We start from the raw sequence: 16076 nt of genomic DNA, 5'->3' as shown, positions 1-16076 counted from the left end.
AAAAAAGAAATTCTTGATCATTGGTCTCATACTTTTAGGTAAAGTGCTGATCTTACAAGTAGTATCTTCTGTTTGCCACATTCTACTATTTTTACTAATAGGTAATTTTAAGAAATAGATTTAGTTCTAGGTTGAAAGAATGTCTTAGGGTAATAGTCTTGGTGGATTTATTTTTTCTATGTAGGAAGCTCAGGTGGCCTAGTGGCAAGAAGCTGTGCTGCAATTCCAAAGGCATGTGGTTCGAAGCCACTAGCTGCTTTGCAGAGAATGGGCTAACTGCCTTCGAATGCCCAACTGGAGAGTCAGTTCTGATTCGATGGTATACAAAAACAGCAGCAGCAGCAGCAGCAACAACAACAACAAAAACAACTGTCTGTGTGCATGTACGTGTGTGTGTGTGTGTGTGTGTGTGTGTGTGTGTGTGTGTTCTCATGTATGTTTTTATCCCATTTTCTCTGGAATGAAGTATTAAGACCCTGATTAGAATGATGAGCAATAGTAGCTGGAGAACATCTAGTTCTGGTTTCAAGGGAGATGAGGTTGTGTCTTGTGTAGACTTATTTCTTCTGATTTTTATTTTATTTTTTTTTTTTTTGGCTACTTTATTATTGTGTAGCTTCTGGTTATTAGTGCCCTGCAGTTGTGTCTTGGATGCCCACTCACAAGCTTTTAAGACCTTAGTTGTCAAAGGTTTCACAAGGATATAGATCATGAATTTTGTAAATTATTGTGTGAAACATGACTTAATTGACTCTTGAGATAATGGTTGAGACAAATTCTTGGTGGGTATGTAAAGTAATTAACTTTAGAATTTGGATCATCTAAATATTGATTATGTGGCCAGGAAGGAAACCAGACCCAGCGTAATTGTAAGATTTAATATTTTAGAAGTGATTGAAACAGATGAGTAGTTACTTCAATTTCACTTCTCAGACTACAACACTTAAGATCATTTTCCCATATATTCCCAAACTTGACTGTAATATTTTAATGAAATATGATTGGAAACTGTTCCTCCTAGCCAGTATCTATTTGTCCCATTAAAAAGTGCCTCTTCATTATAAGCTTACACTCAGAATGTTACAGAGAATAATACATTACTTAATGATGAAGTTTTTGTGGAACAATCACATTTTCCCCACAATGTATCCTTTGCTATGAAATGTCCAAAGTCACTGAGTCTGATGATAATCCTAAGTAGTTCAGCTCATAGTGCAGCTGAGGAGAGGACTATAAACGTAAGCAGTAAAATACTGTATTATGAAGCTGTAGGAAAGTTTTCACCAAGGAGCTGTAGCCCCTTAGAATAAGGAATTCTCACTTGGCTTTAAGGAGATGAACAAAGGTGAGGAGGGTGGCATATTGTAGTCTGGCTTCCCAGAGATGATAAATCACACATAAGAGCTTGCTGAAGATTATTTTCAAATAACTAGAACAGTACATTCACAAGGAACTGACAGATTTTCAAGCCAGAATCAGAAGAGGTCAAAGACTGAAGGCTATCATTTCTGATATCAAGTTAATTTTGGCTGAAAATGGAGAATATCAGAAGGATGTCTGTGTTTTATTGATTATACAAAGAAATCTTTTAAAAAATTGATTATGGTTATTTAATTGTGTATTTTACTGAGTTATTGTTTTCTTGACTATGCAAAGGCACTTATGTAGATCATAATTAATTATGGGTAACATTGATAAGAAGGGGAATCTCAGAACAATTGTGCTCGTGCAGAATGTGTGTATGAACCAAGAAGCAGTTGCTTAAAAAAACTAAAGGAATATTACATCATTTCAAATCAGGAAAAGTGTGTGCCAGGCTTGTGTTGTTTCCCCATACCTTTTAAACTGTATGATGAGCAAAATATTTGAGAAACTAGATTATGTGAAGAATAACATCAAGATTAGAGGGAGAAACAGCAACTCCCCTATTGCTAGAAGTGAAGAGAACTTGAAGCTTTTAATAAAGAAGATGAAAGAAAGCCTTCTCTATGGATTGCATCACACCTCAGAACAAAAATTCTCACCACTTGAATAATAGGTAACATCATGATGGAGAAAAGATTGATGTCATTAATCTTGGATCTATTTTACTTGAATCCACAATCAACTTTCACAGAAGCATCAGTAAAGAGATAAATCCACATATTACATTGGACAAATCTGTTGCTATGGACCTCTTTAAAGTGTTGAAATGCAAGGATATCAGTTTAAAACCTGAGGTGCAGCTGATCCAAATAATGGATCATGCTCCTTAAACATGTGAAAGTTGGACAATACAAAAGGAAGACCGAAGAATGAGGATTATTTGGTACTTATGAATTGTGGTGTTGGTAAGTACTGAATAAACCATGGATTACCAAAAGGGCAAATAAATCTGTCTTGGAAAAAGTGCTGCCAGGATACCCTTAGAAGTATTTTGTCTCACATACTTTGGGGATTAGTTCTAGTCCTTGAAAAAGGGAATCATTCATGGAAAAGACTAAAGATTAGCTAAAGAGAGAAAGATCCTCAATGAGATGGATTCGCTCAGTGACTACAACAATGGCATGAACATGGAAAAGCTCATGAAAATTTACAGGACTGCAATAATGGTCTTGAGCATGAACGGTCTGAAAGGTAGTATTAGGTAGTCCTTGTATAGGACTTGTGTGTAGCCCATATTAGGTAGTATACGTATGACAACAATCTGGAACAAGAGTGCATTGCAAAGTGGACTAGGGGAGGTGGTAGTAAAAAGTAAGGAAGAAAATATGCAGCAATGAATGAATAAAGATAATAAAAGATTAGCAGGATTTGGTATGGTTTCAGGTTTCTGTGCATGGTGTTGCTATGAGTTTGAATTGACTCACCAGCGTCTACCAACAATAACAATCTCTTTGATGTCACATTTTATTTCTTGTAATCTGTGTTTATCTGTTTAAAAACTATACAATAGACATCATACACATGGGTATGTGTGTGCACACATACAACACCCAGTCATGCAGAAACACTGCCGTTTCAAGGCAGACAAGCCCAAACCAAGCCTACTGCCATCAAGTCAGACCCAACACTGAGTGATCCCTCATCAAGTTTTCAAGGCTTTGACTCTTAATGGAAGAAGACTGCCCATCTTTCGCCGAGCTGATGGTAGATTTGAGCTGCCAGGGACACGTGGCTTTTGGATATCAGCCAAGTACATTAAGGACAGAACTTCCATAATTTCTGGCTGCCTCCATTCAATTTCACTGTCTCTTTCTCTCCTTGTCTAAAGGGTAAACGTCATACTGACCTGGAGGTGGCCCAGGATGGGTATGTGCAGTGGGTGGAGGAAAGGAGGCATAACAAGGGAATAAATATGTACAGCAGTCCTAACAGGCTGAGAGGGAGCACACTCCCCTGTATGGCATCAATTAACCAATGAGCTAAAAGAAAACCATTCTTTTCTGACACACCACTTCTGATGCTCTATCTTCTCCTGTCTATTCCCTATGATCGTGGCTTGACTTTTTAGAAATTTTTTTTATATACAATACTTGTATATGTGCTGCCGAAGCGAGCACATATATACAATACTTGTATAAAATTTGTATACACAAAACTTCTTCACTGACCTTTCCAAACCGGTCTAGAATTCCAAGGACTAAAAATAACACTAAAGCTCTGGGCCCAGTTGGTACCAGCTTGGCTCTGCCTGTGCCACTCCTCCCCCTCATGGTGAAGTCTCCCTAGCTGAAAAGCCTGTCTTCTGGCTTAGCCTGCAGAACCGAAGAACTTGCTTGGTCCTGAAATATTCAGAAGTGTGAGTGACCTTTTTCCATTTAGTTCCCAGAAAGAAAACCGGTTTTAGGTTTAGAAATCAAGTACATTTGCAGATCCAACTTAACCTTTACAAACTCAGCCCTGAACTAACTGGAACATGGCACAAAGCCCATTTCAGCTGAATCGTGACCAAGCTTTTAACACAACAGGTAGGATTTCTGTGCTGGCAGTGAACCTGGCAGTCTCATGGAAGTAAAGCTGCCAGTACGTGAGACAAAGAGCCTTTGTTTCTTGGGGTCTCTGACAACTGTCCTAAATTGACCCAAATTCAAGAGCAGGCCAGGCTTCTACTTCCTTAGTACAAGTGGGAAATAATTCATTTACAAACAAAAATCTTTGTTTCTTTGTGTTCTACTTTCTGTTTTCTTTTAAAAGTGGTAGTGCCAATGTCTGTTTTCAAACTTCAGACATTACTGTGATAACCCAGTAGGCTAGGGGCGTTGTAAGACAGGGATTTTGTAAGATGGGGACTTTGGTCCTGTCAATGCTATGCAGGTCCCAGGGCTGACATTTTTCAGATTCTACACAACAGAAAGAAAAATGATCCCATAAATGGGTATGGAGGAGGTGGACCTTCCAGTTCTGCAGAACTGGAAAAAGCATAAATTGAACTTCCTGGGAACAGTGTCAAACGTTACTGCTGGAGAGTGTCATGGTTAAAGTTCAGAAAAGACAACCCAGATACACGTTGGCCAGCAGAAATTTAAAAAATAATTTTCTCTTCATTGCAAAATATGCAAGTCAGAGAAATAATTAGATTGCAGATATCACACCCTTTATAAGTAACTGCATGTTGCAACAAATGTATGTTCCATTTAAGAGTTAAAAGTTACAGTAATACTTGATAGTGAATGGCCATGTCATTATGGTTGCTTTTTGTGTTGCTAGGTACTGTTGAAATGGAACAAACTCATAACTGAACCTCTGGTGAGTTTTCAGAGGCTATAAATCTTATGGGAGGAGACTGCTGCTGGATTTGAACCATATGCCTTTGGACTGGCAGTACACCTTCTTACCACAAAGCCTAAAACGCTCCCTATGGTGCTATTTAGTCAGCAATTACTAGAACTATGCACTGTCTCCTTCCTCTCTCTCTCTCTCTCTCTCTTTCACACACACACACACACACACACACACACACACACACACACAGAGTCTTCCCTATACACCATTACACTGCATTGTCTATAAATTCATCATTATTATTTTTTGATACCTATGCTTTGTCTGGGGTCCTTTTTGCTGTGTGTTACTTCTCTTTTTTGCCCTTTGAAAGTGGGTGGGCGGCCCTGAGTCTTAAACTAAGGGGAAGTAAGGGAGGGGCCTGCCGGAGCTTGCTCCAGGGAGTAGTTTAAAATCTTGTAGGGCACTTGGGCCTGTATTTAATTATTTTTGGTGAAACATTCTTCTGCTCAAATAGCCTTGGTGTGTCCACTTGCCGCACAGAGGTAATTTGTGACCACTGTGAAGCTGAACACTGGATGCCGGCATGTCAAATGAGATAATGGTTACCCATGGTGGACAGTGTTCGGTGGCGCTCCCCAGTTGAAACAAGCTTGGAAGCAGGAGTGGCATCCACTCTGTAAATAGCTTGCCTCCGGATACCCTACGAACATGGAGAAAGGATGAAAGTCATGCAAGGGTCAAGGACTTTCATTCACAGGGTCGCTATGAGTCACCTAGACTCGATGACACTTAACAACAACAACATGCTTTGTTTCCAGCATCCAGTTCTGCCACTGAGGTCATTTCTCACTCCGCCTTCTGTTTAACATCACACAAAGGCTGCTTTCCTACAATGAATTCCTTGGTGCTCATATCTCCTTAGAGATAGTGCCTTTCATGCCTCTCCTCCCACTTTCCAACTCCAGTAGGTCTTCAACTACTATTCATCCAATAATGTTACCTTATAAAAAGCACCTTATACTTTATGCTTTTGTGTTGCATTATTTTTCAGGATAATTTTTATGACCCTTGAAAGAAATTATGGATTCTAATAGTGGCATCCACTTCCTAAACAACATACCCCTGGAAACTATGAACTTTGAGAAATGATAGTTATCGAAAGACTTCAGGTCTTTTATTCATAGAGTCACTATGAGTCATGCTCAAGTCGAAGGCAATCAACAGCAACAATGAAATTTCTTGAGGCAATGAAAACATAATGATAAGGTTTTAAACCACATATCATCAAATGCTTTGTTATTCTGGCTAATCTACTCTAGTCCTCAGACCCTCACAAATACCATGCCATTAAAATGTGCTGTCTCCACAGAAACTAGTTTTTGTGAGTACAACTCATAGCAACCCTATGCTATGTACAACAGATCTGAACCCTGCTCTAACCTGTGTCATCCTCACCTTTCCTGACACACTCATTGTAGCAGCCATCACATCACTCCACCTGGTTGAAGGTCTTCCTCTCCTTCTCCAACCCTCCACTCTTCCTGGCATCTTCTAGCAACATGCCAATTACGTGAGGCAAAGCCTTATCATTCTTGCCTCTAAAGAGTTCTCAGGCTACCCCCTCTCCAAGACACACATGTTTGTTCTTTTGGCCATCCATGGAATGTTCAGTGCTCTTCTCCAACATCGCAGCTCAAAAACATCAATTCTTCTGTCATCCCTATTCACTGTCCAGCTCTCAGCTGCATTGCATGCAAGCGATTAGAAAGACCATGGTCTGAATCAAATGTGCCTTAGTCCTTAAACAGCAGTCATTACTCCTCAACAATTTGGAGAGGTCCCTAACTGCAGACTTTCCCAGTGCAATGCATCTCCTTTTTTCATGACTGCTGGTACTAAGGGTGTTAATTATGAGTCCTAGCAAGATGAAGTTATCAATAACACACAATATCATTAAAATCACATTTAAACAAAATGCTGCTGAAGATCATTAAATAAACAGCTGGAACAGTACATAGATAGGGGACTGCCAGAAATTCAAGCAGGATTTATTTAGAAGAGGCTGTGGCACCAGGGATATCACTGCTGATGTCAGATAGAACCTGGTTGAAAGTAAAGAATACCAGAGAATATCTATTTGTGCTTTATTGACTATGCAAAGCCATTGGACTATGTGGATCATAACAAGTTATGGCTGACATTGGGAAGAATGGGAGTTTCAGAGTACTTAATTGTGCTCATGTAAAACCTATACCTGGACCAGGAGGCTGTCATGTGAACAGAGAAGGGGAACACAGCATAGATTAAAATTAAGGGAGCACGTCAGGGTTGCATTATCTCTCCATACCTATTTATTCTGTATGCTGAGAAAGTTATTCAAGAAGATGAACTCTGTGAAGAGGAATGTGGCATCAGGATTGGAAGGAGACTCTGTAACCTGCATTGTGCAGATAACATAACCTTGCTTACTGAAAGTGAGCAGGACTTGAAGCACTTGTTGCAGAAGATCAAGGAATGCTGCTTTTATTATGGATTGCATGTCAATGTCAAGAAAACAATGATTCTTACTACTGGACCAGGCAACAGAAATTACTTTAGAGTCATAACTGACCCACAGCTGACCATCCAGTGGGTTTTCAAAGGCATTTAATTGCATGGGAGGAGATTGCTCATCCTCCCACAGAGCAGCTGCTGGCCTTGAACCAGGAGCCTTTGGGATTGCAGAGCAGCTATCTTATCAGCAAGGGTGTACATTCTAAATCATTCAATTGATTTATGAGTATGTGCTTTTTTGGTATTATTTGTATTTTTTATTATTTATTTTGTTATTTTTTTTTAATTAGACTACAACTGAAAATGACAGATGTGATGAAATTGTGTTGCTACATGTTTGCAGGAACAAACTTAGAAACTTCAACAGCATTCAGCCTCATTAGTTGTGACTTTTCAAAGGTTACTTAAATTCTCTTAATAGCCACATAGTTATTTCCAACTGATGAAGACTCCCTGTGCACAGAGCAGAACTGATCAACAAGGTTTGCAAGTCCATGACCTTTTACAAGCAGATTTCGATGCCTTTCTTCTGAGGTGCCTCTGGATGGTCCTAAACTGCCAACTTTTCTGCTAGTAGTGGAGTGGATAATTGGATGCTCCATCCAAGGACTCCTTAACACAGGGTTGTAGTTGTCGTTAAGTGCCAATGAGTCAACTATTAGTCATAGCGACCCTATGAATAGATCTGAACCTGTCCTATCCCATGCCATCCTCACAATCTCTGATCCACTTAAGTTCATTGCTGTAGTCACTATGTCAATCTAACTCTTTGAAGTTCTTCCCTCTCTTTCACTGACTCTTCACCTTTCTGAGCATTACGTCCTTCTCCAAGAAATAGACTCTCCTAGCAATAGGTCCAAAATATGTGAGACAAATCTTTGCCTCCCAGGAACATTCTGGCTGCACTTTCTCCAAGACATATCTGTTTGTTCTTTTGCCAGTCTCTGGGATATTCAGTACTCTTCTCCAACACCACAGTTTAAAGGCATTGATTCTTCTCCTGTCAACCTTATTCATTGTACAGCTCTGAAATGCATAATAAGTAATGGAAAAGACAATTGTTTAAATCAGATGTACCTTGGTTTTCAAACTGACATCATTGCTCCTAGGTAATTTGGAGAGGTCCATAACAGAGCACTTGCCCAATACACCTCCTGATCTTCTGACTGCTTATATTAAGAATATTGATTATGGATACAAGTATGATATAATTGTTGGTAATTTCAGTCCTTTGTCCACATAGGGCATATAGACACTCAATAAATAAAACTATTATAACATTGTAAGAGATAATATTATAATGAATTGCCATTGTCAGGTGTTGTCATAGCAACTATGGACAACAATCTGTGAACAACAGATCTGAATCTTGCCCTATCTTATGCCATTCTTATAATCTCTGCCATGTATAAACCCATCATTACTGTCACTGTGTTAATCTATCCCCTTGAAGATTTTTCTGTCTTTTGCTGATCCTGTATCTTTTGCTGCATGATGTCCTTTTCCAAGGATTGGCCCCTCTTCACAACATGCCCAAAGTATGTAAGATGAAGTTCCACCATCCTTGTCTCTAAGGAGCACCCTGTCTAGACTTTGCCCAAGACAGACTGGTTTATGTGACAGTCCACAGGACAGTCACTATTCTTCAACAACACCAAAATTCAAAGGCATCACTTCTTCTTTGGTCTTCTTTAGTCATTGTTCAATTTTCAGATGCACTGAAAATACCATGGCTTCAGTCTGGTTCATCTTCACCCTTAGTTATAAACAGACATAAGTCTTTTACAGCAGATTTACCAAAAGCAGAACATGTTTTGAATTCTTGACCACTGCTGTGATGGGTATTGATTGTTGATCCAAGTGAAATGAAAGCCTTGGTAGTTTCAATATTTTCTCCACCTATCATGATATTTGTTGCTTACTGGTCCAATAATGAGGATTTCTGCTTTCTTGATGTGATGTAATCCATATTGAAAATTGGAGTCTTTGATCTTCTTCTGTTAAGTGTTTTACATGTTCTTTAGTTCTTGCAAGCAAAGTTTACTAATTTGATAGTGCGGGTTGTTGATGGGTTTTCCTCTAAATCTGATGCCACATTCTTCTTCATATAGTTCAGCTTCTGGATTATTTGCTCACAATATGATTAAGCATGTATGGATAAAGGATTTAACCCTGATACATACCTTTCCTGATTTTAAATAATATAATATTCACTTGTTCTGTTCAGACAACAGAATGAATTACATATAATGAATAATATAGATCTCTCTATATCTCTATATCTATCTATCTATCTATCTATCTATCTATCCATCCATCTATCCATCTATCCATACACACACACACACACACACACACACATTAACATGAGAAAGAGTCCTGGTGGTAAAGTACATAAAAGCAGTCAGTCTACTTTCATAAAAATTTACAACCTCAGACTCTAAAGAAACATATATGAATTGTAACCATCTCAACGGCAATAGGTTTGGGTTTTGTTTTTGCTTATACACATCTTTGTCAATGCAGGAAGGTCTGGTGACTTGTAAGAAGCTGCACTGCAATCCTAGCGGCACACAGTTCCAATCTTCCAGCTGCTTTGTGGGAGAAGGATGGGCAATCTTCTCCTGTGCAGTTTACTATCTCTGAAAACCCACTGGAGGGTCAGCTATGATTCAGTTCCAACTTGAAAGCATGTACAACCATCAGCACATGCCTATGCATGTATGTCTGCATATATATCCAAATGCAATTACAGATTCAAAACCAGAAAATGCTATTTGTTCAGTCTAACTGAATGTCTTTTATCATTTTTGGATGATAAAAACATAACAATGTTTCAAATATTTAGTGACTAAAGTAAGAAATAACTGCTTTTCTTTTAGTTGTTTCCATATGAATCTTAAAAATGAATTAGGTCAATATATACATATCAGTCCAAACTATTGCATAGACCATTTTGGTATGACTATAATGACTGAAATTCTGAATCACTGAAAATCTCCTCAAGCCCTTGAACTTTTTTCCTATTTTCTGACATGAACATTGACTTAAGCTGAAAATTTTTTTAATTACTTCCCAGAATTAAATGTTTATGACGCATGTGAAATGACCTCTATAACTGTATGTCATAAAGCGTAATAAATATCTATCATCAACAGGATGGAGTGACCAAAACTCAGGAAACTACTTATTTGTGGCATTCAGGTTTTTAAGTAATTTTAAATGATGTAATTCATTATTTTTTTAATATTTCATTTAGTTCATTAAGAAGTGAGAGAGAAAAAAGTCCCACTTCTCCCTTCAGAAAGCCCCCACTAAAAACAATAGAAGATTCAATGTTTAGACTGGAATTTTCTATAAGTCAAGTGATCAGATCAAGTGATAATTTTAAGAAACACCTGGTTTCAGTTCTAACATCCACACAACATTTAAAGGAAGTTCATATTTATGTGGAAGAAGAAACAAATAAAACTGATAGAAACTGTTATCCTTTGCTATTCAGAATCAATCATTCTACATTCTCATGTTACTCCCAGACAGAATGATTTGTGAGAAATGCATTTTTTCCAGGCAGCATCCCTTAGCTAATTGCATTTATTATACAAATTAAATTAAACATGGATAATTTTATAAAGCTACTTCCTTTAAAAGAACAAAGTAAACACTGTCACAATGAATACATACTCTGATAATAGTCAAGTCTAGCAAATTGAGTACTCAGAGAAAGTTTAGAGTAAAACCTCATGGCTTTTTGTTCATGATGGTCCCTTCTTCATGCATTGCAGACATCTTTCAAATACATCATTTGATTACTGAAAGCTGCACTTTTACACAGATATTTCACATATGGTATCATGTGATTTATAAGATAAAGCAAAGTGATAAAATGAGGCTCTAATCACTTGTACATGGCAAGATATTCTTAAGTTTTAATGGTTTCTGAACGCCTCTACAAAACTATGGTGAATAGGAAGTTATCCTAACTTCTTTGAAAAAAGGGAAATAGGAAACATTAACAAAAGTCAATCAAATTTTAATGGGAATGAAATCAAGGAGCATGGGAGGGAAGCAGAAGGCATGGGATGCTCTTTGGAAAAGGGACACTTGAGTAGCTAACCTGAAAATCTAAAGAAAATAGGATACAAGGAATTGTAAGCCTGAGGAACGTTGTGGAACAAGGGCAGGAAGGAAACCAGCACACAACTGCTGTGTCTTTATTTCCCTACAGCTATCCCTGGACTTTACACATGGAGACTGCACGTCTGTTCCCTTGACAATAGTCCCACTTGCAGCTCTAGTCACTTGAAATATTCTCAACATCTTGGTGAAATAAGCAGGACTGATTAGGTAATATTTGAGAGTTATGATACATTTGTGGCAAAACTATTGCTCCTAAGAGTTTTTACTTTTCCTTGATAAACGCATATTTCAACCATTCACACACAGAATTCTATAAGAAACTCACTTTACTATTTGTAGACCCTGAAAAAGCTGGAGTGACATAGTGACTGTAACAACAGAACGAAGCATATCAGAGAAGGGAGATGGTGCAGGACAGTGCACGGTTCACATCTGTTGTTCATACTGTCGCTGTGTGTCGAAGTCTGCCCAATGGCACCTAACAACAATGTACAATACTGGAGTTTGATGCTAAACTGTTTACATCCAGAAAACTCGGCTGTGCAGCAGCCACTTCCAGCAGATTGTCAAATTCCTCTTTTCTGCCTCTGTCACACTCTTGGTTTCAAAGTTGTAGCAAATGCACATTGTTGGTTTTGTGCACCATCTGAGTCAGAACTGACTCATAGCTGACCCTTCAGTGATTTTTCAGAGGCAGTTAATACGGATTGAGGCTCAATATCAAGAAAACAAAGATTCTCACCACTGGACCAATTAGCAGCATCAGGATGGATAATGAAGAGATTGAGATTGTTCACAGCTTTAGTTTGCTTGGCTCTGTAATCAACACTCCTGGCACCAGCAGCCAGGAAATGAAAAGATGTATTGCGATGGGAAAGTCTGCTGTTAGGGACCTCTCCAAAGTCCTGAAGAGAAATGGTGTCACTCTGGAGACTAAGGTGCGCCTGATACAGGCCATGGTCATTGCAATCACTTGTTATGCATCAGAGAGCTGGACAATGACTAGGGAGGATAGAAGGAGGATTGATGCCTTTGAACTGTGATGTTGGAGAAGTGTTGAATATACCATGAACTGCTAAGAGAACGAACAGGTTCATCCTGAAAAGAGTGAAACCAGGCTGCTCCTTGGAGGAAAATATTCTGAAGGTTCATTTGACATGCTTTGGACATGTTGCAAAGAGAGGGATGTCATGCTTGGGAGGGTGGAGGGACAACGCAGGAGAAAAAGACCCTTGATCAGACGGATTGACTCAGTGACTGGGGAAATGGGGGTAGGTGTGTCGGAAACAGTGAGATTGGCATAGGATAGAACAGGGTTTAGGGTCACTATGACTCACAGGCGACTTGAGAGCACATAACAACAACAACAATTTTACTTGAAGAAAAAATAAAAACCACCCAAAATCATATACTAATATTTCTGGTTTGCAGCTAACCAATACCGTTTGGTTTCCTTGCTTTCTCTCTTAACATGCTATCCTTCTCACCTAGCATTCAGATATTTGAACTTGTTAGTCTAAAGAATATATTTGAATGAAAGGGAGGCAGAATTATTCAATTCAATTCTTATGCAGTGGTTCAGTAGAAAGGGTAAGGAAATGAGATATTTATAGGAAAAAAATGCCACCCATAATTGTCTTAGTTCCCCTGAGGCAGAGTTCAAGATGGAAATTCTTGGCAAGTGATTTCCTGAAAAGGGAGGTGAAAGAAGACCAAGGTAAGGCAAGATGCTAACAGGGATGATGTTGTGGCTGAAATCTGAGTGCCACACAGAGCTTTGTGGATAAAAGGTGCCACAAAGTTGTCCCACTTTTAAGCGGGGGACTCCCATATGTCAATCAGCCATTGGCTTCAGATAACCAGTAGAGGCCAGTGTAGGCAGGGAGGGTTTACCTCCCTAGAATCTAAGAGCAAGCTGGTTCCCTATGGCAAGGAGGCAAGTCTTTTTTAACCCCCCCCCCCATTTTTGCAATATCCATATGCAAAGGGGGACAATTCTTATGAGAAGGGGACAGCTGTGAGCCTTTTACATACTGAACTCAGAGGCATTTGGAAAGAGTGTCCTAGCCCTATGAAGAAATGGATGATGTGCCAGTATCTTCTACTCTAATGGTGGTCCTAGAGCAACAAATTATTTTGAAGCAGAAATTGCTACTTACATACAAACAGCATCCTAGCTTGTATGGCATTGAGAAAAAGGAAAATGCCCCGTTTCCTAGTCTCTCTTGCAATATGGTAGTCTTTTGACTTGTACTGATGGTTGAGATGGAGGCAAAAAAAAAGTTGATTTGAGCTTCTGTAAAAGCTACTCTTTTTGACTTTATGATTGTTTTTCTTTTCTTGTCTAGAACATGGGTTGTGATGCCTGGATCTGCAACAGCTATTCTCAGACCAGAGGGATGCCTTTCATAGGAAGCCAATGCTAAATATAGCAGATATAAAGGTAACCCTGGCCTCTTGTCAGCACTATTGTCCCTGTACCTCAAATCCACTAATTCACTCATTAGTTGTCATAGAGTCAGTACTGGCTCATAACTGACCCTCAGAATCACCACTGACTCATATCTGATCCTCCATTGGGTTTCTGAAGCTGTAAATCACGTTAGGAGATTGCCACTTTTTCTTCTGAGAAGCCACTGATGGAGTCAAATTCCCAGAGAGGCTTGACCTGTAGGTTAACAGTGCAACTCCCTACGGACTAGGCCATCAGATGTTGTTTACCTTCTGGTTGGGACTGACTCACAGTTCATCCTACTGTATGTTTTCAGAAGCTGTAAATTGTATGGGAGGAGACTGTTCATCTTGCTCTCACAGAGCATCTGGTGAATTTGAACTACACACCCTTGGGTTAGTAGGACAACTCCTTACCACTAAGCCACCATGGCCCTGAATTGAGTCATCTTCCTTTTAAAGGCCCACTTAGAAGCTGATCAACATAATTTTTAACTGATGAATTTGCATCCTAACTATAATATAAATATAATATAAATTAGTAAGAGATATACTTGAGAAATATGAATACTTTTTTTTTAAAGACATGTTAAGTATAGCATGATTTTACATCAAGTGCACAATCTATACCAACGAGATGTTGTGTTTTTTGCTTTGTTTACTTTTTTTTTTACTTTTTCCTGTGGGAAGTTGAAATATTAGGTTATGAGTTCCTGGAAAATGGATGATTAGTCATATTTTATTTCTTTCTCTAGCTTAGGACATATTGTCTATCAATCAGTTGCTCTTGTACCAACTCACAACTCCTTGAAACTATGTGTGGATACTTGATGCTGGACTTTCCATAGTAGATTGCCAGGCTGTCTGATCTACGTCTAGCTGGATTTCAACTATCTACCTTTCTGTAAATAGCGAGGCACTTAACAATTTGCACCAGTAATCCTTATTTCCTAAATTTATTTCTTGCAATAAATATCTGAAGACATCCAATGACAGTGACTTCAATGGGCTCATGGAGCAGGGGAGGACAGGATTCAGGTCTGTACATAGGGTTGCTATGAGTCATACTCAATTCCACGGCACCTAACAACACAACAATGTATTGTAAAAAAGCCTATAAACTCTTCTTACTTACTGACACACATTTGAGTGAACTTTTTTCCATTTTTCCAACAGGGCTTCAAATTGGTTCACTAAGGTTCTAGCTGAGAATTTTTTTTCCATGCTAGAATCACTGAAGCTGAATAGATATTTCAGCAAGACTTCCAGTTGATTCTTAGGTATGCAAGGATGGAAAAGCAAGTTTTCAACATGAGGTTCAAACCAGAATGAACCAGTTTGAAGCCTTGATTCCAAACATGAAACAAAACAAAACATAAATCCAAGCACACCAGTGGTGGCTAACTTGTTTTCCTTTATATTTATTTGCTCTTCAAATACCTTACAAGTGACCTTTGGCAGCCTAGTGGGTAAGGAGTTATACTAGTGAAAGGCAAGCTGTTTGAACCCCCCCAACTGCTTGGTATGAGAAAGATGGGCAAATCTCCTCCTGTGCAATTTTCAGCCTCTGAAAATCCCCTGGAGGGTCAACTATGTGCTGCTTCTGACTTAAAAACCATGAGTTTTTGATTGACTTTTGGATAAACCGGATTTATTTAAAAGCAAATCTGGTTTCTTTCTAAATAACTCCTCTAAAGAACTACGAGTGATACTGAATTGAAACATTTGCAATGCTCCCATTATCAGATGCAGACATCTCATTCCTTTTCTTAAATTCTTTATCATTGCTCAGGCCTATATTTAATGACAATTGAGTAAATGTTCCTTGCTCCTATAAAATTGAGTAGTTTCCTACTGAGCAGAACTCCCTTATAATGTCTGTCAGGGTCAGGATATGTCACTATCTACCTCTACTAAGCCAGGCTTATTGGGCTTTTACTATATGTAATTATTATGTATTGGTAACAAGTTACAACATCCCCTATTGCACAGTAGAAAATGTATGTGGTTACAGTAGGGTTTTATGGTAACATTTTAAAAGTTTTGGGAGAACAAAACAGAAGGTTGAGGGCAGGAGTGTTAAGCCTTGGGCAGGTTAAGAAATGTTAAGGCAATATGCCTTCACATTCCATCAGACTGCCCTACCCTGCTTAGGGTAATCCTGACATGACTCACAATTGAAAGTGGACTGGCATGGCATTAACAATAATTCTAGTTCATAATGG

At 38.7% G+C, this 16076-nt stretch overlaps 1 protein-coding gene across 2 annotated transcripts in view; it reads right to left on the bottom strand.

Moving 5' to 3' along the window:
• ITGB8 (integrin, beta 8) overlaps positions 1–16076 on the bottom strand; it is a 116688-nt gene that overhangs the window by 61225 nt on the left and 39387 nt on the right. The window lies entirely within an intron of this gene.

The sequence above is a fragment of the Elephantulus edwardii genome, unplaced genomic scaffold (assembly GCF_000299155.1).
Source record: "Elephantulus edwardii isolate Elephantulus edwardi_28Jun2011 unplaced genomic scaffold, EleEdw1.0 scaffold00007, whole genome shotgun sequence".
Classification (NCBI taxonomy): domain Eukaryota; kingdom Metazoa; phylum Chordata; class Mammalia; order Macroscelidea; family Macroscelididae; genus Elephantulus; species Elephantulus edwardii.
Note: the sequence above shows the minus strand (reverse complement) of the source record. Positions and strands in the feature narration are given on the sequence as shown.